The sequence below is a fragment of the Agelaius tricolor genome, unplaced genomic scaffold (assembly GCF_023055355.1).
Source record: "Agelaius tricolor isolate 1412-34295 unplaced genomic scaffold, bAgeTri1.0.p SCAF_17, whole genome shotgun sequence".
NCBI lineage: Eukaryota > Metazoa > Chordata > Aves > Passeriformes > Icteridae > Agelaius > Agelaius tricolor.
In genome coordinates, this window is record NW_027269277.1 from 12,249,249 (window position 1) to 12,276,634 (window position 27,386).

Genomic DNA, 27,386 nt, shown 5'->3' on the forward strand with positions numbered 1-27,386 from the left:
TTTGATACACAAAACATAATTATAGCTCCTGAAACTGTTCTGGGAAGAACACTGGTAACTTTTCCCTGCTAAGAAAATGAAACTCACAGGAATGTCTTTTTCTTCTCCCTTTCATCCATAAAATGATGGCCAGGAACTCCTTCAGATATGTATTTTTTCACTCAGCACATGCCACTTCTGATCAGTTGGGCTAGATCCATCCACAAAAGATGCTGAACAGTTGGTGTTTAGCCCACACAAAATCCCATCCACATCCACAAAACAAGGTTTTCCTTTACTTTTCTCACCTACAGGACTTGATTCAGCTGATATTTTCAGAGCATACAGAAGCCAGAGAAGCAACAATTGTCCTCAGCTCATTTACCCAGTTTCAGCGATTGTATGGTCATGCCAGACTTAGGAGAAATGGGCTTTAGTTCTGGGATGCACCTTTAAGGTTTAATTCACGTCAGCCTTCCAGGGGACTGCCCCCAACTATCTAGCATCAAATGAGTCTGGGATGGTTATTTTCTTAGTCTGTTGACTTTACACAATGAAAAATCTTTATTGCTTTCAAGCTTTTAGCATATCACGGAACCTAAACTAATCTCCAACACACTCAAAGATTTTTTTGAGAAATAAGATTCATCTTACAAGTGTGAATGTCTAAACATCACCCAGAATGCAGAAACATCTTCTCAGCCCTGCTTGGTGTCACAGGCACCCCAGCCCTCTGTAGCCAGCTCCAGGATGAGATCAGAGCAGGGAGTTGTAGGGGATGGTTGCACATCTGGATGGAACACAGCAGAAACCACTCCTGAAAATACAAAAAGCAGGATGTGTTATCTGCTAGTGAGGGAAATGAACCCTTATTTTTTTCCCCCCACTATATGGTGGTTGTGAAATTTTTCACAATCACAAGTAAACAAGGTGTTGTTGTGCCTCACTCAATACACCATGCCCCAAAACACCTTGGCTTGCTCCTCTCACAGAAGGCAAAACCCCCCAGTGTTCTGCAACTTGGGCTTTAAATTTGCAGCCTCATATCCCTGTACAAGTCTGGGCTGGTTTTATGAATTCTGATGTGTTGCAGCCTAATGTGGCAGCCTGATAGATGCAGGCTGAATGAAGGGAAGGGGGGATTTAATAACCCTGGCCTGGGCACTGAGCTGGTAATGAAGAAGGGTTATTATTAGTCATTTGCATAACATAAAAGGAGATCCAGATCAAGGCTTAATAAATTCTTCCTCGTATAGAATAACACAGTTATAGCCATTTCTATAAAAATGTCAAAGCCTTTATGTGAAGTAAGTGTTCCTTCAGAGCATAAAATACAGTCCTACAACTCAATAAAATCACTCGTATCACTACACTGATTTCTTTGAAGTGTCACTAAAAAGGGCAGGGTTATGAACTGAAGCATCATTCTTCTTCTCACCTGGGATGTGAGACAGCACAATGAAAAGAAGAGCTCAGGTTAGGGTGCAAGAACTAAACTGGGGACACTGAGGAGCAAGCATGGGGAAGCAAGGCCCTGGGTGTGCATCTACTCTAAAATTACACTGTCTTTGCTGTTCAGGTGATGTTTTGGCCCTGAGAAACTCATCACCCCAAATTAGGAGGTAACAGTTGGCTCAGAGGTGGGTCAAACCCCCAGGCAATGGCAGGTGGGTGGATTGGGCAGCAAACAGCAAGCCAGCACTGTGCAGTTTGGTTTGGTACCAGGCACAACTTGCAAAAGTCAGATTCAGGTTCTCAAAGACAACTGGTGATGCTCCATGAGGGAAAAATTACTGCAGCAGTGGGGAAGGTGCAGCTGTGAGCAGCCTGACTGTGGGGAGATGGAGGTGGTGTTGCAGGAGCCTCAGCCACTTGCTCCATGTATTTTCCTGACTGGCATTGTCCCCTTGGAGAGCTGCACATGCCCTGTGCCTGGATCAGTGCCTGAGTTGGTACACAATGCTCTGATCCCTCCAAGCACTGCAATATGGAACATCAGTTATGGATGTGCAGAGACATGCAGTAAAACATGTATTTACTGCTCCACACAGTCCTGAGTAGAGAACAATCCTTACAGAGCAGTTCCTCAGGGCTGTTTGCTTGAAAACCCTAAATTTGGACTGGTCTAGGAGAGACAGGCTTATTGAAAAGCAGTGGCTAGTAAAGTCCTTTCACAATTGTGTGTGTTAGATTCCTGTTCCAGGCAGCTTAAAAAGCATCTATGCACCTTCATTTTTAAAATTAAATTGTGACAGCTCACACCAAGCAAAGGAGTTTTTCAGGGCTCACACTGACCCCTTCAGCCTGGAAGCACTCTGAACTCAACATGTCTGCAGAGAAACATTTGAGGTATCAACTTTGCACCCTCAGCTCTTCCAGTCAGCATTTTCCCCTGGGGGCATCTTCTAAAACCCATGGAGCTTCTGGGCAATAAGCATCCATATTCATTAAAACAATCTTTATTAACTTTACTAGAAAAAAACTTTTACCAAGGAGAAAAATAGACCACCTGTAATTTTAAAAGTAATTTTCTCTAGTCCCCTCAGTTATTCTCAGCAGTATTAATACTCCAATAGCAACAAAATTCTGCACTACTACAGAGCCTTCCCTCCCCAAATACTTTTAAACCTGCTTCACACTTTCTGTCCCCCAGAATTTCAGCAGTTTTGGGCCACACAAGGGGAACATGGTTATCTCATCCAGCTCACAGCCAAAACCATGGCTAGGATGTGACCAAAAAATCATGATGTTGTTTGGAAAGGAGTAGACTGAGCCCAGCTGCACAGAAGCCTGTTACTACATTCACAAATATTCAGACATCATAGGGGATTTGGGTTGTAGTTCTGCAAGACGTGAGAACTTTGTTTTTAGGCTCAGAGCTCTTGATCAAAAACATCACAGTCACACAACACAGCCCAGCAGTCAGGTTCCAACCCAACCAACCAACTCAGATCTGCTCCAGGCTTTCCAAGGAGTGACTTTGGGGCAGAAATTTCCACCCCAGATGGATCACCAGATGTGCTCCTGTAACCAGCATAAAGCACACAAGCTAGCATACTCTAGCATGGCTGTGCCTGCCTGCAGACATTTGACCCTTTCAGGCAGATGGAATCACATGGATCCAATACTTATTCAACTGAAATTGTCCAACATTCTCAGTTCTGCTCCCATGTACCACACAGAGTATCATGCATTGCTGTCTGCTCATCTGGTTGAATTTAGGCAACCTGAGGAGTAACAGTCCTCAGGTTATTTGACACAAATGATCCCATTCTACAAAATGCTGTGAGTCAATGTGAAGATTTTCAGGCTATCCCAAAGCTTGGGAAAACTTCAAATTGCATGGCTCTGCTGAGATACACACTCCTGATTTGACTGAAGGATGGTGAACCAGCAATCCTCTCTCTTGCTTTTTTAGAAAGAATATACTTAAAACCACACAAACACATGCATGTAACACACAGCTGTGATTAGCACCACAGTGATTAGCAGAGATTCTTTGCAAGAAAAGAGCAGAATACAGCCAGTTACATACACACCAACTTCCACATGCATATAAGACATTCTCCTTGAAGGGGAAATTATGGTACATGGGGTGAATAAATCATCCCAGGCATATTTGGGGATGTCCCACACTCCCTCACCACTCCCTCAGGAAACAGAATGTGGAGAAGCTAAAATAAATTGGAAAGATGAGCAGTAATTTATTTTCCCGTCTGGAAAAGATAATTTAACTACTCAATTAAACATTGCCTAAAGCCATACTATTAGAGTTGCATATCCCATCTGTAATACAGATGAATTTTGCTCTCTTATTACTGGTCTTCATGCTGTCTGGTACTTAAAAATTCTGGTTTAATTAGATGACACCTTCCACAAATGCTGAGCTATTGGCACATAATTCAAGCAGTATCTAGGAATTTTTGCCATCCAAGAAACCTTCTGTAGGAATCTTATGTTCTCATATCTCTGGTACAAAAGAGCAGGTTGCAAGCAATGCTGAATGAACTGATGATATATTATTTCTTACTTTGTGTTATTTTGAAGCACAGGGCTTCAGTCTGGGCTCTTTTCTTTCATTTTTTAGTAGCTGTCACCCAAGACCATCCACAAATCAGATGGTTTTACAATCTATTTTTCATTGATTTTTCTTAAATGTTGATTCAATATTGAAACAGATCATTTTAATACTGAATTAAGAAGTGACTAACCTCATTATGAAGAGATTTCATTCACTGTTTCCCTCTGGGCACTGCTACAAGTGGAACATTTCAGGAGCCTGGAAATGCCTCCAATCTCCCTGTCACCCCCTCACCCATCTGAACCCACAGGCAGTTTCCCTGCAGCAGATGCAAAACCTGCAAATTTGAGGGGTTCAAAGACACAAAGGTGCTCACTGGTTCCAGCTGAGAGGTGGAAAAAACAAAGATCCACAGACTTGTGCATGGGAAACTGAGGGACAGGGTGTGTTGGTGAGCAAGGCAGTGCTGGGTTATCAGCTGAACTTGATCATCTTAGAGCTCTTTTCCAGCCTAAATGATTCTGTGATTCTATGACTTCTGCCTTAAAAGTCCTGGGGAATTTACATGTGATTGAGAATTTTGCACCACAAGTTCAACTGAATGAGCTGGAATGTTTTGCTTTCTCATGAAGAGCCCTCTGTGTCCAGAAGCACTTTGTGTCTCAGACCCCTATGGCATCCTTCTAGCTCAGTGGGGAACTAGACAAATACCACTTTATTACCTCATATATGGTATTTTCCATAATCCTTTTTGTCTAACAACTTTTTCCAGGATGGGCGATTCCTTCATCTGCTTCACTCCTCTGCTGCTTGCTTGGTAGCAGTGGTTAATGGAAAAGTTTGGGACAACTCACTCAGCCTCCAGTCATCCCCAGGAATGGAAGGAGCACCGGTAACTCTTCAACAAACAACTGTAAGCACCTTCTATGTTCCCTGCACCCTGCAGGTTCCATGAAATCCCATCAAGACAAAGCCAGGAGGCTGACTTCCTTCCAAGAGCCTTAGATATAGTTTTAAAAAATGAATTAAAAAAAAATCCAAAAGATAATTTCTTCACTGTTAGATTTGTAACAGAAGCTCATCACATATATCAGATCCCTGGGTACATATGCAGATGTTTCAGCCATATGCAACAGCATATGGCACGTTTCTCTCAATAACTAGTCTTTTTTCCTGTGTAAGGCTATGAAAACAAACATGAAGTGTCTCAGCCAGCTCAGGACAGAGGGAGTGCCTCTGATGGCTTCACCTCCCCCTGTCAGGCCAATTCCCTCCAGCCAAACACTGGTTCAACTTCCTCTTGCTCTCCATCCACTGTCCAGTTATCCTGGTACAAGCCAAGCTCTGCAAGTCCAACCTGTACTGGTGGCTGGGGTTATTCCTCCCCAGGTGCAGGACCTGCATTTCCCTTTGCTGAACTTTGGACAGTTCTCTGCCATCTCTCTCTGAAGGGCTGCACAGCCCTCTGGGCTATTGGCCACTCCTCCCAGCTTTGTGTTGTCAGCAGAGCTGCTGAGGAGGCATCTACCCTCCATCCCATGATTATCCACTGATGAACAAGTTAAACACCAGGCACAGTACTGAACCTTGGGGGACACCACCAGCGACAGGCCCCCAGCTGGATCCTGTGGCCCTGCCCCTCTGGGATCTGCCATTCAGCCTGTTCTCATTCCATCTCACTGTCCACTCACCCTGAAAACCAAGGGATTCTCCTTTGCCTTCTTCCCACGTTGTGTAGGGTGGGTGTCTCCACCACAATGAGCCCAGCTATGTTAGCAAAGGAAATTAGAAGTAGGTACCTTTTATCTTGGTCCAACAGCCTGGTTTGGATCACGGTATCTGTTGCCTCTGGTGGAAGATCAATAACAGCAAATTAAGTGCTGCTTAAGCTCTACTGATCAATCACCTCCCTGCCCCAGATGTTCCAGCAGCAGCAGAGGCTGGCTGTAAATACCATCTCACCTCCTTCCCTGCTGCCCTTTAACAGAACTGCACGTGTTGGGAGCCACCAGCTTAACGAGTCTCACCAAATGCCAGACGTTTCTCCCGACTGATTAGCGATGAGTTTTTGCATTTGTGAAAGTTATTTGTAGGGTGAAGAAATTTTTTTCTGGGTGCTGGAGGAAAAATTGCTAACTCAAATGGAATTCAGTGCAAGCACTTGAGATTGAAAAGGTCATGGCTGTTAGAGTGAGCAAAATTTATTTCTTCATGGTTAGAACAGCCACAAACAGGGAAGGAGAAGCTTGGCAGTTCCAGCCTGACTTGCAATGAAATAAAAACACCCACCTGCAGGATATATTAAGCTAATAAGCAGAAAACCAGATCAGTATGCTTGATGATATAGGATTACAGAGAGATTCTTCAAATAGTTACAAAATCCCCAAAACACAGAAATGCAGAGCAGCTGCTGGGATAGGGAAGGGCTGCATTCAACATAACCTGAGTGGTGCACACATCCCAGTATCAGAGAGGATGGCGGCCCTGACAGCCAAAAGCCTCTATCAGAAAGGTTCCTCCTTACTACAACAAAACCCTGTGGTGACTGCAGGAAGCTGCAGTTCCAGAGGGGTCTGGAACACAAGCCTGAGGAGGAGCAGCTAAGGGAGATGGGGGACTCACAGGAACCTTATTCCTCTACACAACTACCTGAAAGGAGCTTGTAGCCGGGTGATGGTTGGCCTCTTCTCCCAAGTGACAAGCAATAGGACAAGAGGAAATGGCCTCTGGTTGTGCCATTCGAGGTTTAGATTGGATATTAGAAAAAATTTCTTCACCAAAAGGGTTGTAGAGCATTGGAACAGGCTGCCCAGGGCAGTGGTGGAGTCACCATCCCTTGGAGGGATTAAAAGATGTGTAGATATGGAACTTGGGGATGAATTAGTGGTGGGCTTGGCAGAGCTGGATCAGTGGTTGGACTCAACAATTTTAAAAGTCTTTTTTGACCTAAATGATTCCATGATTCTGAGCATGTGGCTTCAGTCAGGTAATAGGGGGTGGTTCTGATGGATGAGCCAATCAAAAAGTGGATTCCTTTGAAACTAGAACCTTTCTGGATGTTTGGCTTCCCAAACCAGGTAAGTACTTTTACACTTTGCCCACCCCACAACAAATATCAAAACTCTGCCAATTATCCTGTGGTTTAGAGCTTCATTTCCTACTTTCCCTACACAACTTGCAACATCAAATTTTCTCTTGCTACAAACAGTCTGCCAACCCCTTAAACACAGAATTGTAATTTCCAGTAGAAATATGAATGCAGCATAAGTTCAGCAGTAAAAACACATGAATCTTTGAGAGTCTAAATCTTTGAAGTACTGTTTCTTTCACTGTGAGAAGAAGGGGTGCTTTACTCACAGACAATTTTGTTTCCTAAATGCCTCTCTGAAGCAGGAATTATTCAAATAATGTGACTTTCTGGAGAGACGTGGCTATTTCAGACCTCTGCTGGAAGTTTATTGAAGAAAATCTTGGTGTTTACATGTAAAAGAGAATGTTTGTTTATGAGGGGAAAGAAATCAGATGTGAAAGGATAAAACCTGCATATTTTCAGGTACTACTTCTAAGTTCCTTGTCTGTATAGAAATTCTGCAGCTCTAAAGGAATATGAACCTCTGCCTGCTTTCTCTCTCTGACCCCTGGGGGAGAAGGAACTGTGGAGGTCATGGAGCTGTGAACAGTTCTCTGCTCATTTGAGAGCTGAGGAGGAGGAAACTGGGTATGTCCAGCTGGTTCCCAACTCACCTGCCCCATCTGCCACAGGATTCAGCCTGGAAGGAGCCCATCCTGCTTGGCTGAGCCTGCCAGCTCCAGCCCTGTTTCCCACCACTCTTTTCAGGGGCAAATTCCTGCTCTGGGGTTTGTTGGAGCAATGGAGCTCTGGGAGTGCTGGCTCCAGGGCACACGCTGAGATCTCAGAAGCAGGGCTGCAATGCCAGCTCTGGGCCTGCTCTAAAAGGGTCATTTCATTATTTAAACTATTTATTTTGTTTATGAACTAGAAGCTTAGCAATTTACTGTGCTAGATGAATAATGCCTTCTTCTATTAGAAAACAGAAAAAACCAAACCCCAAACCCATATATTTCACTTTTCTCCTGAGTTCCTCTTGGCAGCTCTACAGCTGCTGCCTTACTGAACATATGTACTAGGAAAAATCAAGTTTATCACCTTTTTTTCTCCTCAGAAAAAATCTCCCTCAATTCTAGGCCCAAAGTCTGGCCACCTTGTGGGTTCCTAACTTGAGGCAGGCCACCAAATCACCACCACCCTTCATCCTGGGAGCCAGCATACCATGAGAAAGCGGGCAAGGAGAAGGGCAAAAGAGGCTGACTGGCATCCAGAGAAACATCCAGTCCTCCAGAAGAGGATGATGGCAAACAGAGCAACAGCTGGCAAGAACAGACCAATAAAAATGTGGTGTTGGGGGATGAGACAGGAAAAGATGGATATAACAGTGTGTGTTTTCACAAGTTTGGCAGCTGAACCACATACTTTGGAAAAGATAAGAATACATCCAGGCTTAAAATGTCTCTCTGGGGATCTTATACCTGATGGAATGACAGCAAAGAACTCTCCATCATGGACTCTTCTGAGCACAGTGACAGGAAAAATTGAAATACAGGCAAAAAGTAAAAGCTTTTTGTTTACTTTTTTACTGTGAGGGTAGTCAAACACAAGAATGAGGTTGCCCAGAGAAGTTGTGGACTCTCTGCTCTTGGAGACACTCAAAGCACAAGCAGGGCTAGCCCTGGACAGCCTGTTCTGGCTGGTTCTGCTGCCAGCAGGGCTGGACCGTGTGATCTCCAGAGGTGCCTGCTACCCCTGCTGTCCCCTGATGATAAATTAGACAAGAACAGCCAGCCTAAGAACAACCTGGTGTGTGTGTGCTGTACCACCTTGTGTCAGAGCATGGAGGGCACCCTTCACCTCAAAGAATAAGACAAAGAATAAACTTAGTGAAGGACATAATTTGCATACTAAAAAAGAAACCTTCCATATCTTCTGGGCATACTTTGTTCCTCTCAGTGAGAAAGGCTTCAGAATAACCAGAGCAATCAGGGACCTGATTTCTTCAAACAAAACAGCTCAAATGAGTCATCCCATATTCCTGGCACAAACTGCTGCTAGCTCTTGGGTGTTAAGTGAGATGGGCAGGAAATACCAGGCAGTAGCCTGACTGTACATGAATTGAGAGCTAGATTTGATCATGCCAATTACTTTCAGAGATTAGCCTTTGCAAACACACTTTCTGCACAAATCAATCCTGAGCTCTGTTCAGGCACCCTTGTTCTCTCACCTTCTCTGTCACCTCCCACCCTGCAGCAGAGCAAGGAGCCCCTCTGCATGCCGAGCTAGTTCAGCTCTTCTCCCACCTGCATTTTGGTTTCCACCTGTGTCTTTTTGCAAAACCCATGCACAGCTAGTGCAGAGCTCCTATTTGCTTTTTCATGCTGCTTGATGTATTCCAATAAACTGAACCCAGAGCACACAAGGGTGAAATCTTCATTCCAGGCAGGACAGAGAAATGACACATTTCTGTGCTTACCATCAACCTTGGCACACTGTTGGTGTAATAATCTGTCATTCTTGAACAAGAACAAAACAAGTCAATGACCCCTGTTTGACTCCAAATTGTTTTCTACATTGTCAAAACACACAGATTTAGAAAGATAATTACCCCAATACCTCTGGGTGACAATCTCAAATTAAACTACAAGAGCTCCATGCTCCATCTATCTCTTTGCAGCTGAATTCACTCCAGATGAACACAAACCAGAAAGGAAGATAACAAGAAAGGCTTCACAGGCCTTGTGCCTCTGCCTCTCACTGCAGAGAGAAAGGGCCAAGAAGTGCCCATTCTCACAGGAGGGTGGGTGTGGAAGCCCCCAGAGCCTTTAGGGCCTTGGAGCAGGTAGAGCCTCCCCCAGCTCTGCACAGCCCACCCACCACAATCAGCCTGGCTGCCCTGTGACAGAGCAGGGAGAGCAAAGCCAAAACGCAACCCCCAGCTAAGGCGACCTCCATCTGAGTGGAACCAATTTAACTAGGAGCAATGGGGAATTGGCTGGGTCCCAATTAGGCTAATTGGGGCAGTGGTGTGAGTCATGGAGGCAGTGAGGAAGAGCCTGGCCAGTTGGAGTCATTTGGAGACCTATCAGAGGCTAACACTGATGTTGTAATTGAGCATTTGCTTGAAAATCTGTGTGTCTCACCAGTTCTGTGTCTTTCCCACAGGGATTTGGGCTGCCCAGAGAGCCCAGCCCTTCCTCTCAGAACACAGCCCAGCTCTTACCATGCCTCTGGCAACACTTGCTTACTGGATCCTGCAGTGTCTTTCTGTCAAGTGCAGCCTCTTCAGAGTGGTTTCCACAGTGGGTTTTCACTGAGAACTGTTCATCCCATCATCCTTTTATCAGTGAGAAGACAGTGCAAGGGCACATGAAGTTAAGTGTGGAGCCCAACCTGCACACACTCTGCCACAGGGCAAGTGCAGGTCCCTGCAAGCCATGGATCCAGCTCAGCATGCCCAAAACCATGCCCAGATTCCCACCTCCCTGTTTCCTGCACTGCCATGCATCTCACCTGCTGCCCCACTGAAAAGTGCTCAAATTCTAGGTGATAACCCTCCCATGGAACAACTATCAGCCCCCAAAGCTGCACTTTTAGTGTCACCTGCTCTTGTTGCCTGACCTGGAGTTCACAGATGTTCAGTGTCATGGTACACTTTTAGTATAGGTATATAATTGTCTCCATTTTTTTTCTACTACAATTACAGAATAACTAGAAAATAATCCAAATATGTTTTATTACAGGTGAAAGCCAACAGTGATTAATATGAGCAGGTATGGTATGCCTTTCAAGGCAAAGCTGATCTTAATTCACTTTTTTCCCAAATCCAAAAATGTATTTCATTTTTTCTGGATCCATGTGGAAACCAATGTGATGTAGTCCTTCCTATTTATGTTCCTTGGTTTAGCTTCCACTACTATAATATTAATGTAAGTTGCTACTTAGCCAGGGCCAAGATTTAAGATGTTATTGTGCTCTCCTCAGGATGCTAATTCTTCCCCGAGTTCTCTTGCTGAGTACTGCACAAATCAGGTGGTTAATCACACCTCAGTTAACGGGTCTCAGAGCTCCTAAGGATGTAGCCACTTTTTTGTTGTTTTTGCTGTCATTCCTGTGCTCTTTTTTTATGGTTTAATGTAACATAGCAGAGTTGGAATGTGGGTTACTGCAGAGATAAACTAGGCAATTCACTGTTGGACATGCAGCTAGAGGGAGAACTATGGAAAACCAACATAATTAACCAGTGGTAATCTCTGGCATAAGATCTGAGACCAAAAGGCAATTCAGGAGTTCAGAGTAGGAAGAAATATTTCTCTGACTAATGGGCACAACATTTATTTGGGCTCTGAAAATATCTGAAGCCCTGTAAGCTTTATATTCCAAAAGAAGTATCTGCTCCCAAGTTGTGGAGCAGCAGAGGCCAGAAAGAGAGTCTGTCCCTCTGGTGAACTGTGCTGGCAGGGCAGGCCATGGGGCAGAGGGGCACTGGTGGCCAGCAGCTCACTGACCCTTCACAGACTGCACCATGTTTTGTAGTCAGAACATCAGTGACATCAGTATTTCCCTGTTGCCCTTAGATAGATAAATAAAACTGCACCTTGCATTATTTTTCTTTGGGTTTTTTTGGCTTTTCTTAGCTTTTTTTTTTTTTTTTTTTTTTTTTTTTTGGTTGCTCTACAGTGAAATTTTCTGCTTTCTTTCAGTTGCCTTAAAATTTAATGACTTAAATCAGGGAAGTGTTTTTACTTCTCTCTTAAATAACCAGCTGTCTTTGAACCATAAGGCAATGCAGGAATGCCCTGAGGGGAGCACCAAGAGAGGACAGATCAGATGAATGCAACAGGGTGTAGTTTTGGGATTTTTTTTCTGGGATTCGCCCACCATCCTTATCTGAGAGATAAGGACACTGGAGAGACCATAGCTCCAGTGTCACATTGGATGGGAGGGACCTTGCTGTCACTTACCCTTGGAAGTGTTCAAAAACCACTTGGATTTGGCACTTTAGGACATGGTTTAGTGGTGAACATGGTGGTGGCACTGGATTGATGGTTGGACTTGATGAATTTAAAAATCTTTTCCAACTTTAATGTATCTCTGATTCTGGGATTAGAAATGAGATCCACTTGCTCCTCTAGCAGTACCTGCTGTACTTTGTTTTATTTTGGGCTCTAGTTATCTGCCTTGGTTTACCAGTTGTGTTGGTGATGAGTGAAACAAATGTGTGATCATTGTGTTCAAATAAGCTGTCAGCAACTTAGCCCTGATTTTAAAATGCCTGCATTGCAAAACCAGGCTATCACTGAACCAGTATCTCCTTCAGCTCTCAGAAACACAACCAGAAAGTGCCCAAACACAATTGCCCACAGAGAGCCCCTTACCAGCCCAGTAAGGATGAGCATCATCCCCTTGCCCTAGAGCCAGGCATTTAAGCAGTTACCGAACTGCAAATAAAATCCATAATGGCTTTTAAAATGTTGCTCCAATTAGTGCTCAATTATCTGCCCTCCTCTGGGAGGTCAGGTCTTGTGTTTATTTAACTCATTCCTTTTGCAAGTCTTTGAATGGGCTGGCAGTCCAAGGTTAGTGGGAATTTTGATTTGAGCAAGGAAGGGAACAGGAACAGGGGTCCCTGGGAGGGGATGTCCCTCTGTGGCCACCAACCTCCTGGAGGGACCTGGTCTCCTCTCCTGGGAGCCCTGGCCAGCTCTGTCAGGTCCAGCCCTGGCTGCCACATCCAGGAACCACAGGCAGGGCCGGGCAGAGGGAAAATTTCCTCCTGCCTTTGCATCCCTGAGCTGCCTTTTCTGAGAGCTGTGCAGGGGAGCCTCCCTCGGGCCAGGTGCTGGCCATGTCCCCTCCCTGAGGGTGTGAGGGTGTGGGAGGGGGCTCCTCATGGTCTGCACTGACCTGTTCTCACACCTCCGCGATCCTCAGCCAGACTCTGCCCCTCCTGGCACGTCTGGGGCTGCTGTGATTCCCAGCAAAAGGCAGCAGCTCATCTCTTGGGGTGTCAGCAGAGCAGCCCATGCCTGGGGGACATTCCTTTTGAAGAATATTCTTGAGTTCACAGCAGAAGTGAAGGAGCTGCAATGCTGTATTAAGCTTCTTGCATCTACCATCAATTCACATTAGACGTAGTCAAGCTATTGACTTAAAACCTCAATTCCCCTCTTATGAAAGGATGAAGCTGGAATTGGAAGAGGAAAAGAAATTTGCATTTTCATGAGTCAGTGCCTGTGATTTTTCAGTGTGCAGATGAAAATTGAGAGGAATGCAGTGCAATAAACCAGGAGAGGAAAGAGCCCAGTCCTGAAGTTGTCACCAGGAAAACCTCAGGCACACGTTGTGCAGCCTCTACAAATCTGCTGTTAACCTCTCCAGTGAGAGGCAATGAAAAACAACCCATGAAACGACTTCAAGGTGATGACACAGAATTAAAAATACGTCAGAAAGGCTGAGCTAGCTGAGGAAAGAGAGCTCAGCTGTTCCTGCTGTTGGTGTGTGCCCAGCACCCTGCTCCTGGCAGGGACTCTGCCTGCTCTTTGCCTGCTCTGGCCCTGCTGGGATCCTCTGAGCTCTGAGAGGATGAAGTTTCCAGGGATGCCAGGAACTGAATCCTTATTCCTCTTTTCTCCAGAATGTGGGTGGGAAGTTTTAGTAGCTGTGGCAGCATCTGGGGAATTAATCTTTGCAAATGCTACAGGGTGATAATTCCCCAAAGTCCACCAGAGCAACCCATTCACTTCAAAAGATTACTCCTTAAAAAACCCCTTTAACCTGTTTTATGTTACACCTCTACTGATGTAGCTAAAGTGTCTGCAGAATAATTGCTATCATTATTCCACATACTGGTTATAGAACTTTATATTTACCTAATATAAAACTAAAAAAGGTTCCAAGAAGACCTAAGTGGAGATATGTCTCCTAGCAAACTGAGATGTGACTAAGATTTATTCAAATTGTATAAAGGAATAAAGTCAAAAAAGTAATCAAAAGCGTATTTAGTGGACTCTCAGATGATTTAACCAACACGTTCACAGCGCCAAACCTCTGTATCTGTCTTTTTACTGCTTCATTAATTTCTCTTGGCATGAACTAATTTAAAAACATCTAGCTGACCTTGACATTTGAGAAAAGTGGATTCTGACAATTCCTTCATTTATATCAGGAAAAGCTTATTTGTCAGGAAGTAGTTTGAAACAGGGATTCAAATATTGTTGCTTTTCCCCATCTTGAACTAAGATTACAGAATAAAAGCATTACTGTCCTGTTACAGCAGGACATGCTGTAACATTTTGGATATGCTGTACCAAAAAAACCAATTAAATTGCTGTGAATTAAAAGAACATTTAATGCAAGGGATTCAGATGGATTAATTTTATTTACTTGCAATGACTTGTTAATTCAGAACTACTTCAACATGAAACTTCACAGTCAGATACAGCACTGACTAAGGAACTCTGAAATGCCTGAGTAACTACTGCTCACTTACAAGCAGGCTCAGAATTTCTCACCTGTATTAATAAAAATGTTGATTGTACCCTGTGCTTATGACTTACTGAAGTGGTACAATACTCATTCCTTTCCTTGGCTGAATGGCACTTGCTGCTGTTACAACTTGATCCACAAATTGAGCTCTCTTTTCACCCACAGTGCTATAAAAACCCTCCAGAAATTATGAACTTGAATTAAACCAATTTAACCCAGCCTTGCTCACCCCATGCATAATCTGCAAATGTTCAGCAGATGAAGCTTCATGAGAATGAACCCAAGCAAAAATTGTGCTTGAATCTATCTCATATTCAGTTTTGTCCTAGATCAAACCCTACACCTCACAGAAAACAGAATATTGGGCAGCCTTGAGCAATGCTTAGTAACATTCTTCATGCTTAGGACTTAATGCAGGACAACCTCCCTAAGAACAAAAGTGAGTTTTAAAGTGTTTTGCAAAATTAGGACCTAAATCCTTCAGCTGTTCAGTTTCTGCTCTCATCAGTTCATGGACCTGTCTGATCATCATTCCTTAAATCATCTTGGATTAGTTATATCACTTTGATAATATAAAATTATCTTCTAATAGTTTCTCATAAATATAAATTGCATTAAAAAGCCAACCCCTTCATTTCACTTAAGATTCCCCTGTGATAGCATTACGCCTCCCTATCTCATAATTTACAAAAATCCAGACACTTACGAGCAAGAAAATTAATAATTAAGGATATAATAAATCATATATGCCAACTTAATAAACACATTAAAATCCAGAAAGCACATTTCATCTCAGTAACAACCCAATTAAAATTTCAAGGGCAGTTTATGGTTGGAGGTGGCATTATTTCTATTTCAGAGCCTGAGTTACCCATGGCTGGGCAGCTGCATGGCCCCATCCAGCCTGGGGATCAGGGGCTTTTCCCCCTTGCCTCAAGGGGATGTAGAGGAAATGTAGGTGATGTGCAGGGAGTGAGAGGGGACAGTGGGGCTTGGTGCCTTTCCTGATGACAGCATCTCCCCCAGGGCCCAGTGGCAGCTGCCACAGCCCCCAGCTGGCTGGAGGTGAGTCTTGGGGCAGATTTGGGCACAGAGGACCCTTGGAGCAGATTTGGGCACAGAGGAGTCTTGGAGCAGATTTGGGCACAGAGGAATCGTGGAGCAGATTTGGGCACAGAGGAATCGTGGAGCAGATTTGGGCACAGAGGAGTCTTGGAGCAGATTTGGGCACAGAGGAGTCTTGGAGCTGATTTGGGCACAGAGGGCACAGAGGAGTCTTGGGGCAGATTTGGGCACAGAGGACCAGGCAAGGACAGAGCAGTGCAGGCTGGTTTGGGGCACAGAGCTCATTTCCCCTTCCAGGGAGGCACAGCAGCTTTCCCAAGCCATGGGAGATAAAAAGCTGCCATTGAAAGCATACAAAAGGTCTGGGGCATTGCGAAGAGGAGAAGTGTCTCAGTTTTGAGACAAATTAGGAGGAAACTCCCTGAAAGGGTGTCTCTTCTAAAGAAAGGTATGTTTCAGCAGCCTCTCCCCCACAGTTTCAAAAAAAAATTCTTGGAGGAAAGCAAAAAAACCTGGATTATTTAACAAGCAGAGTGCACATAGGAACAGAAAAAAAAAAAAAGAAAAAGAATAAAGTTAGATAATAAACCTTCTCATTGTGGAGAAAACTGGTGGATTTTTGGAGTCCTACTGGGCTTCTCCTGAGGTCCAGAGCCAGGCCATGGCATAGGGTTCCCAGTGATGGTCTGGTGTTCTGGACCGGAGCAAAGCTGAACAGTTCCAGAAGAAGAAGCCACAGTCATGGGAAAAGCTTCTTGCCTCAACTAAAGAACAAGAAGCTAAAGAAAAGCAAAGATGTACTTGCTCTCTCCGTGCTAGACAACCCAGCTCAGAGAGAACCAGGGGAGTCTGTGAGAACTGAACACAAATCTGGCACTGAGGAATTCCCCCAGCTGCCCCCTCTTAGAGCTTAAAGTTTCAGGACCCCTGTCTGAGCACAAAGCAGACAATGGGGGATATAGTATGACAAAGTCACCCCAAGACAAGATGGAATATTGCACTTGAAAGGCTACCAGAAACTGTTTTGAATGTACTGCAGTCCCTCATAAAGCTCATTGCTATTTTTGGACAAAAAATATGTTTCAGACCCTTAGAAGCAAAAATAGTGGCTAAAGAAGCTCCATTTTTTATTTGAGCTATTCCTAGAACTGCAAAATACATAAACTTACCCAGACAAAGCTTTAGGAACTATCATTGACTAACACTTTTTAGGTTTAGCTGAGCTTAATTAAGTCAGATGACTGCTCATTCTCTGAGCAGTGAAGCAGGAATTCACAGGAGACCCCTCTGGTTTGAACACACTGTATGAGTTACAGGACTGGAACAACACACTCACCCCACAGGCAAGTGAAAACACCACTGCACACTGGGACACCACTCTGTGCAATGAACTGCAGAGTTCCTCTCACTTTAACGAGGTGCTGGGGCAGAAAGAGGCTCCCTCAGGCCAGCTCTGAGTCCCCAGCTGGGATTCGTCCTGACTGGTGAGCACTCACGGGCACTCGGAGGCAGCTGACATAAATAGGACTAAAAATAAGCTGTCTTTTTTTCTCTCTGAGCCAAAACCACAGTTCCTGTTGGTCCCTGTGGGATCTGGAGGACACAGCCAATATCTCTGTACAATCTAATGTCCTGAAAGAAGAGAGAGAACAGTAGGAAATCTCTACGGGCTCCAAAAGTTAGATTCGTGCAACAGACTTCTTTGTCACTGCCATCATAAATTACAGACTACATTCTCCTTGCACTGATGAAGAGGATTTCTTTTTTAATTTATTACTTTTGGACATTTTTATTTTACTGTGACAAATCACTCCAAGGCAGGCATGGTCAGGACAATCTGCTGGGCAATTTCTGCTTTTCACAGGACTGTCTGGGAAAGGTTTGCACAAGAGTTTCCAGTTTAGCAAGCAATGATCAAGCATTCAGATCAAATTTAAAGATGAATTGGTTTGATATCACACTTAAGCCTTTTGAAGAAAGTTTGCTATAAAAAGATTGACTGATGTGATCACACCTGGGCAGCACCACCGTGTTCCCTCTTAGCAGTACAGGTACAGTTCCAGTAGACACAAGAAGGGATAGAAAATTAAATTTATGGGATAAACCTTGCTTTGCTACCTCAGTTCTCACCATGACAACCCTCCCTCCCAGGCCCCCTTTGGAAAGGAACCTTGGCCATATATGTGTGCCAGGGTCTACTCCCTATTTCAGAAACATTATTTTAGAAAACCCAACCAAAAAAGCCCAAAGAAAGCCAGATGAGAACTGATTGCACAGGTCAGCCATCCTCAGCAGAATCTCCTGTTCACATTCATCTCCCATAAGCCCTTCTCATAAGCAGATGGAAAATGAGAAAGAGAGCCAAGTGTGGCTTTGACAGTGCAAGAGCTTATTAGAAATGATGGGGAGGTTACAAGGAAAACCACCTTATTAAAAAGAAAGGACAAGTCCTTTTGGGAGCCTGGCACTGCTCCTAATTCATCAGCACATTTCCTCTTTCTAAAGCAAAGCTACCCCAGCACTCCTCAGTGGGACACAGTGAGCAGTGATGGCAAAATCTGCTGGACTCATTGCCTGAAGGTGGGAATGAGTCTCCTCCTGAGGCTGGCACTGCATGGGCCATTGGTGAATGAATCTCTGGGTAAACTGCAGCCTGACCTAGGAGACAGCAGCACACAGTGACAGCAGGGCTGGGAAGATCACCGTGCCCTGTCCTCACTGAGTGTGGCTGGGGAAGAACGGAGCCCAACCCCTCAGACAGCACCTGCAGCAGAAATGGGACATGCACAGCATCATGGCAGCCTGGAGGAAAAGTGCATAAACTCATTGATACTTCCTCACAGACAGAGCTTGGATTGCCAACATGATCTCCAGAACATTTTTGAGATGAGTCAAAGTAACCTTACATGTGAGCAGGGTGAGAAAGGGGAATCTTCCTCAGCACCAAGGCCAAACCTGTCTGTGCCTGGCTGCTGATCCCTTCCTCCCACTATCCCTCCATGCCTGGGATGCCCACATTGCTGATGGCAACCCTCAGACTTTCCAAAATGAGTCCCAGCCAAGCACATTTCCACTGCCTGGCCACCAGTGAGGGCTCACTCTTCAGCCTTCACGGCACCAAAATCCACAATCCTGCCAAGCAATTTCTCACTTCCCAGAAATTTCAAAGCACTTTAATTAAATTCTGCAAAAAAAATTGCCTAGGAAATCCCTTGTGGTACCCTTGAACAGGATCACTTTTAAAGGGCTGCTATTTTATCTCCTCATTTGCCTGCATTTTTGCTAGCCCGAGCTGGGCACCTTCATTCAATATCTGCTTCCAGCCAGATCTGGAATGGAGCAGCAGCCCAATGATTCAGCAGGGCTCTTGATTACTGCTGCTGGTGCTGGAACACCTCAACCATTTCATCAGCTGCTTTTCAATAACTTTTATCTTTTCCTCCTAAATCTACACTGGGTTTTATTATTTCTTTCTAGTCTCAATCTGCCACAGGCTAAATACCTTGCACTCAGAATCAGGCTGTAGATCACACAGCAGAGGTAGCAGCAGTTATCAGCTGATGCACTTGATCATCTGAACACTGCTCCAACATATGCTCTGTGACAGATTAGCCACCATAAATTCTAATCACTTGGAATTACAATCCTGTGAGGTTGGCCTTGAGCTGTGGCTGTGCCCTGGGATGTCTCAAAGCACTGTTTGAATGCTGCACCTGTTTCAGGAGGGCCTTTTGGAAACACAGGAATTACAGCCTTTATCTGAACTCAAAGATGCAATTTCCCAGGTAGGGAGGACAGGGGCAGGGAGAGGATTTGCCATATAAAATGCAGATTCAGCATGGGACGCAGGCAAGCTCAGCACAAAGTCCTGTGGTACACACCAGCAAAGGGATTGAGACTTTTGTCCCATCCAGCCACAAGATTCAAGCCTGTTCCAAAACTAATTTACACCTTTTAATCAAAAGAAGAAGCTCCATTTCATTCAGTCCTTGCCTCAACCATTGCAGTAATTTAACACACTGGGTTTTTTAAAAAACAAATCATACATTCCAATTAAAGGGTACTTGGGATGGTTCCAGGGCCTCTGTTGGGTGTTGCTCAGGTGAGGAATCTCTGTCAATACCAGAAGAACATTGATTCTGAAGCCCCAGCACACAACAGTTGGGTCCCTGCCCAGGTAGCAGGACCTGACCTTTCCACAGCAGCACTGCCAACAGGATCCTGAGAAGATCCATAGGTGTAGGCTGTGCAAATATTTCCAGCCCCTGTGCAGCTGCCAGAAGCAGCATTAGTCACCCTCTGGTTAAATTACAATATTGTTTTACCTCACAGTACAGTTTGAGAGCTCACAGGAACCTTTGGCAGGTGGCCAGTTTGCATTTCTTCAGTGTCCTAAAAATGAAATCCGCCTGTTTGCTCTTGCTGCAGGCATAATCTCAGCACTTTTAATCTCTGTTCCTCTCTCTGGCATTTACATAAACACACTTTGAAAAAACATCAGAGTTTAGTCTCAGGACATTATAGTCAGAGCTTCCAACTCAGTAGGAAAAACTATAACTTCAAGAATATAGAGACCAGGAAACCTCTAAGGAGCCTATATCACATTATTAACTACATAAACCTTACATTGCTCTCAAGTTACCTGAAAACATCTTAAAACCTGGTGTCCTTTATGAAGTGTGCTCTGTCTTTTACTGACTGTGCCACACCAACTGGATTATTGGCCTTTCCCAGCCCTCTGACAGGGAACACCTCCTGGCAAGGGAAAGCAGAGCAATGGGATGCTTGGTGGCCCAGCAGGAGATGTCCAGGAACAGTCCTGGGACAAGCAGGCTGCAATCCTGGGACACCTTGAACTCAGCCCCTGAGACCCAGAGGCTGACCTTTCAGACGTCCTTGGAGCTGCAGGGAGACAAGTTTCCAGACTTGAGAGTAACTGGAGGTGAGTCATCAGTCAAGTCCATAAAATGTCAGAATGCCCCAAACCTTCTTCAACAACAAAGTGCAAAAGTAAGCCCATTTCTGCAGAACAGTTGTGTGTGATTTTTATCTCTCTTCTCTCTGCATGTGCTTGGTCCAAGGGAAAATGTGGCAATCCTATCACATAATTTCTGGGTTTAGGATGTATAACAGATTTCTAGTGCGAATGGGGCTTAGAGAAGATTCAAGGAGACACAAGAAAAACGTGCTCACAAGGCAGGAAGGGCAGAAAGAGGAGCAGAGCACTGTGGGACATTGTGCTTATGTCTGGGACATCTGGATGAGAGGCTCACCAGGAAGGGCTCTGGCCAGGTGCTGTGATGGTGCCCATGGTGCTGCCTCTGCAGGCACTGACAGGGCTCCAGCTGTGCCAGGGGGATCCTGGACCACATACAGCAGAGGTCCCTAAAGTTTATAAAACCAAATAAAAACCTTAAAACCTTATAAATAATAAAGGATAATGAACAAATAATATTATATAATATTATATAATTATATAATCTTATACATTATATAATATATTAATATTATATATTATATATCATTATATATGATATATATAATTATATAGCAATGCATAATATATCATAATATATAATATAATATATAATATATAATTATATTATTATATATTATATATTATACATATAATATATATTATATACATAATAGATTTCATATATATAATTATATAATTAATATTATATAGTTACATAATATTATATAATTGTATAAATAATAATAAAACCTATAAAACCTTATAAAGTTTATAAACCCTAAAGTTTGTACCAGTTTATGTGACCTGTTCCTGGGGTGGAGGCTCAGTTTCAGAGAGTATGTTCTGGGTTTGCTGAAGCATTCCCCACGAGGTAGCAGAGCTGTTCACTCCTCTGCTGGCCCTGCAGATGCTGCATCACCTGGTGAGCAGTGGCTGCTTGCAAGCACCCTGTGCCAGTCACAGGCCTGCAGCCCCTGCTGCATTGCTGGCAGGAGGCTGCTGTGCCAGGGAATGACAGGCTGCTTGCTTTCTGCAGGATTTCAGTTCAGTTCTGGTACCAGGCACCAAACCAAGGTGGCTCCAGCCCTGCAACCACACTGGGACTGACTACCAGCTGCACAGGTGGGTTTACAGTAAGTACAAAAGCGTGGCTCCCTCTAGATGACATCCTACTTTCCATATTTAACTTTTATTAGGAAAACAGAACGAGGCAAAACAAGGATTGCCAGATGTAAACTTGTGGCTTTCTTCATCCTGCCTGTTCTTTTGGTTCCTGCCATGGCCCTGCCTTGGTCAGTTCCTGATGTGGCTCATTCTCAGCCTCTCCCTTTCCCCACAGCTCACCCACACTCTGCCCAACACTCACCTGCTGTCAGTCTCCATTCCAAGGCTTAAATCACTAATAAAGTCAAATTCTTCTAAGAGTCTGCCTGCAAGTTCTGAGCAGAAAGGCCCTCGGGAGGGCAGTGCTTTCAGGAGATGCTGGTACTTGTTTGAAGGAGATTCAAACTAGAGGGAGACTTAAATTCAGACCTTCTGTGCCCCAGAGGCACCACAGGATTTCCAGCCAGCATGGGACAGTGTCACTGTGTCTCCTGCTCTTCCCTCCAGCCCTCCACTATTTGGATTGGAGGAAAAAGCATTTTCTAAGAGAAAGAATATGGAGATGCTGGTTTAGCAGGGCTCCTGTGCTCTGGCAGGGAGCCTGTGTCTTCACCCCCTTCCTGGGAAGTTTTACCAGGGCTGAGTGAAAAAGAGTTTTCCAATCATATTGCATTTGAGAGTTGGAAAATGTTCTATATTCCAGCACCAAAGACAATCAAAAACTTCTGTGAACTGAAATGTCAAGAATCCTCTTGCAGACTGGGACTGATTCATTCAAACTGGAGCCCTAAAAAAATTATTGAACATTTTGACTTCAACCTTGAAATTACTCCTTTTTTTACTTCAAAAGTCAAAACAGTTTTCTTTCCATTATTTCAGAACAACTCTTTTTAATTTAAAGAGCTTCCATTTTCCCCACCCATTGTCCTAACATCTAAATGATAACAAAATTTAAGAAATGCCAATAATCTGAATAGCTCACAAGTTTTATTTTTAGTCCACAAAGATTCAATATCCTTCACCTTAATAAATATTCTATGTTTTCCTTCAGTTCATATATTTTCCTCTCTTAGTGAATAACAGACCTCTCAGAAATCAACACATCTTGTTAGGAAAAAGACAAAATGCCTATTAAATTATCAAGTGCATTTCTCATCAGAGCGCAGCCATCATTCTCAGCAAAGAAGCACTGCAGCTTAATTGACTTTCTAGAAAAAGCACTGTTTAGGCAGATGGTACTGAGAATCATCTGAGTGTCATTCTTTAAGTTGCCTTGGTGAAGTGGTGGGGACCTTTGGGAAGCAGGAGAAGGCAGGAGTGGGCACTGCAGCTCGGGGCTCACATCCCACTCTGGCCACTGTGGGGGCACTGGCTAGAGTGGGATGTGAGTCCAGATTGATCCCCTGGCACCACAGCCAGATGGGTTCCCCTGGCACCATACCCAGATTGACCCCCCGGCACCACACCCAGACGGGTTCCCCTGGTACCATACCCATATTGATCCCCCTGGCACCACACCCAGATTGACCCCCTGGTACCACACACAGGTGGATTCCCTGGTACCATACCCATACTGATCCCCCTGGCACCACACCCAGATGGGTTCCCCTCGTACCACACCCAGATTGATCCCCCTGGCCCAGCCCCTGGCCCAGCTGGCTGGAGGTCACTGCTTTGGGCAGTGGGTGTCACTTTGTGCCTGGGCTCAGTGCCCACAGCGTGGCACACAGCTGGGCAGAGAGCAGGGACTGCTGGGGGTGATGCAGGGGCAGCCAGGGCTTTGATCAAAAATGGTTGGTGAACCTTTGCAGGAAAACAGAAACAGTCCTGAAAATAAATACACTTCCATTCAGCTATGAAATAAAACAATCTATGAAAATAGCTGCCTATGGGTCCAAGGTGCTACAGAGCTGGCAAGCTGTAACTGAGGCAGGTGAGCACCCCTGAGCACCTGCATGGCCAGCTTGGAGCAGGGCACTCAGGAGTTTGGGGTTAGTGCAGGGACAAAGTGTCCCCTTGAGGATGCAGGGTGTGCCTCTGCCACCATGCAGAAATATCAGAAGCATTTCCCAGCAAAGGACAACCCCTTTACTGCTTGTTCACCTCAAAACTGAAGATACTGCAGAGGTAAATTAAGCTTCAAGGCAGTAGAGTTAAAATAGAAATCCTATTACTGAACTTTCCAAGGCCCATTCCTAAAGTGAATATCAATACTCTGCTCATTAACAGGCTTCTGGAGAAAAAAAGCCCATTTCCTTAAATTCTTCTGATTTTCATTCTCATTATTTTGGTTCTGCATTCAAATTATATATTAAGTAAAAATAAAAATAAATCCTGAACAGTTTTAGGTTTGTGACCTTTGGAGAAATGCTTATATTGGTGATCATCTCCAGAACTTTTTCCTATCATTAAAAAAATAGAAAATATTCCTTCAGGTTAAAAATCTATTAAGAAGCTTTTCAGAGCAGGAAAGATGCCTACCTATAAATTATTTAGACTTAGTCTTGCTGGGAAATTGAGCAGCAGAATCAATGGCAAGCACAGAGGAGCAAGAACATTTTAGGATCACAGGCCATCCTGCCCTTTTGCTGCCATGTTTCACTGCTGAAGCTGCCAGCAGAGCCTGTCAAACAGCTAAGCACATTGCTCAGGACTGTCTCCCTGCAAAGCAGAGAGGAAATCCTGTAAATGGGATTTTTAAGAGCATTTGGAGTCAGACTGCAGCTGCTGAAACATTTTTCTGGCCGTGTGACAGCTTCAGTGAGCGTCAGGACATGCACCCAGCCAGCACAGGAGCTAAGCTGGGAGCTGGTGCTGCAGGCCTGGCTACTGGGACAAGACAACTGGCTGCCAAACCACCCAAGAGCTTTTATGATGTGCCAAACAAAGCTTTTAGAGCTGCTCAGGGAGCAAAATGGAGAGGAACCTGTAAAAAACGTCACAAAACTTCCTTCTAATGCAATCCCCAGCAGCTCTGGCTACTCTAAAACAAGTCTGCTCAGGTGAAAGCCATGTATGCCTCTGCAGTACCAAAGCTCAGCCTGCCTGGCTTGCAAGTTAAGGGGCCAGGACAGATAATTCCAGGATAGATGGGCCCTAAGTGTTAATATCTGGGAAAACCCAGGGCATGGCAGCCAAGTCTGGTGAGCGCATGCCAAGGAGGAATAGCAGGGGCAAGGCAAGGCTGCTCTGGCTGGGTCCCATGGGCTCTGCTGGGATGGATGAACAGGGCCTGCTCACCCAGCACTGGGCTCTGCTGGGAGGGATGAACAGGGCCTGCTCACACAGCACTGGGCTCTGCTGGGGTGGATGAACAGGACCTGCTCACCCAGCACTGGGCTCTGCTGGGAGGGATGAACAGGGCCTGCTCACCCAGCACTGGGCTCTGCTGGGGTGGATGAACAGGACCTGCTCACCCAGCACTGGGCTCTGCTGGGAGGGATGAACAGGAGCTGCTCACACAGCACTGGGCTCTGCTGGGGTGGATGAACAGGAGCTGCTCACACAGCACTGGGCTCTGCTCACACAGCACTGGTGCCACACACCCTGCCCTGCAGATGGAGGGTGCACCATGGCAGGGAAGCACTGCAGAAGCTTCCACTACTGAAAAAGCCTCCCTCCCTCCCTCTGTAAATCTGCCTGGGCTGGGGTGGAAGACCAGAGGTGTCAAAGAGAAGCACAGAAAGTCCAAGACACTTTCCTCCTAAGCCAGCTTTGCCCTGACTACTGGGGATGCTTGCAGTGATCATGGGCTCCTGGATGGAGACTGCAAGGACCTGACATCCAGGCTGCTTTCCTCATCCCAACCCCCAGCAGGTAGCACTTGCCAAGCAGGGCTTTCCTCAAACAGGAGCTCTCCCATCTGTGACAGCAGTAACAAAACACAGGAGAAGCACCATCTGTTCATCTAATGGGTACCAGTGGTATCAGTCCTCACCACAGCAGTTACAGACTTTAATAAATACATAGAAATCATTTTTTCTAAATATGGGGAATTGGCCCAGCCACAGAATTGCGATGCCAGCAGGGTTTATTGTTGTTTGTATTGCACCAACAGCCTGCCTTTGTAACAAACATCCCAGGCTGCTGCAACAGTGGTGAGTCCTGTAACAATCCTTGGTGCTTGGGTGCCCCTTCCTCACTCTGTGCCCAGTGAAAGGGGGAGTGTGAGCTGTGGTGGAGGTGGCTCCTGCCCCACACATCCCCAGCAGCAGCCTGGAGAGGAGACAGCTCTCTCCAGAACCTTCCCCCTGTGGCTTTACAGGCACAGGCTGGGGCTCACATGCACCCCATTCATCCCTGGCCCTGCATGCTCAGCCTTCTCCAGCACCACCTTCTTTCCTGGACCCCAGCACTCCCATCACAGAGAATTTGGATTGTCTTCTAGTTTTACAGTTGTCACAAGTGTCACAATTGTCACAATACAGTCCCATCCCAAGCTCTCAGCATCCAGTCTCACAAGGTCTGTCCTGTGCCCTTATGTCTCTCAGGAGTTTCTACTCACTGATTTTTGACTCCCTGGAGTTGGCTGTAAGAAAGCACTGCTTTAATGGAGCTTTTCCTGGCAACAGTGATTTGCCCTAAGCAGGGATGTGGGATTAAGAACCTTGCCTTGCTTCCTGAAAGGAAGAGAAACCACACACCAGAGGTGGGCTTGGGAGGCATGAGGAATATCAGGCAGGTTGAGAACATCACCTCCAAGCATTCCACAGTTCAGAGCAAGTGTGGAACATTACTGAAAGGAACTTTGGGTCCCAGCACCCAGAGCCAGGAGCCATGGGACCATGTGCCTTCAGATCCTTCTATTTTCCTTGCTTTGCTAACAGATGGTACCTTAGGCTCTCAAAATAAATAACATTTTGTTGCCTAAGCTACAAATGCTGGCATGAGCTTTCTGGTTAAAAGAAAATGCCCATGTATAGGCCTGTGTTCTGAGGATGCTTTTAAAGGCATTGGAATTACCAGGGAAAGGAAGGGCTCTAAGTGCCACCATTCCACTGACAGTAGCAGGGATTGCTGAATCAGGCTCTCTCATCTGACAAATGCTGAGCAGGGCTCCAGGAGCACATGGGGCTGTGCCACCCAGCCTGCTCACTAATGACAGACCCACCAGAGCAGTGTGTGGGCACTGCCTCATTGCAGTTTTAGTCAATTATCCCCACTGGGTGAAATTACCAGCATGTTTATTACAAATAATATTTGACAGGATGAAATTAGCACATAGATACTCTTATGTTGGTTAATGAGGTCTGAAATCTAATCCTATAAATCATCAACAACTGCCAGCTGGTGACAGACAGATGAAAAGTAGACAGGGTGGTTATAACATATCCACATCACTGCAGTGACAGGGGTTTCAAAGAGCAGCATACCTTTATGCAGGACAGCACTGCAGGGAGGCAGCTGGGTGTGTGCCCTGGTTGCAGGGTTTCCTTTCAAGCAGTCACCACGCCGGGGAGCTGGGGGCAGTTCAGGGCTGCTGAAGCAATCAAACCTTCCACTGCATCCAGGAGCAGCTTGCTGGGTCCTTCAGTCAGCTGTTGGGTGAGAAAGACCTGGTCATGTTGTCCCTCCAAGAAAGAAGAAGTTGCATCTGCTATGGTAGAACAGGCTACATCTGAGTTTACAGATCAAATGGAAGGAGAAGTGTCTGTGTGCTTTCCAATCCTGGCTGGTACCAG

At 45.2% G+C, this 27,386-nt stretch overlaps 1 long non-coding RNA gene across 1 annotated transcript; it reads right to left on the reverse strand.

The window, feature by feature from the left end:
- Positions 1 to 27,386, reverse strand: LOC139597311 (uncharacterized). Its single transcript, XR_011681577.1, has 3 exons — positions 27,078 to 27,386; positions 5,692 to 5,848; positions 1 to 796 (listed from the first exon to the last, which is right to left on the reverse strand). It is a non-coding gene; the product is annotated as an uncharacterized lncRNA (long non-coding RNA).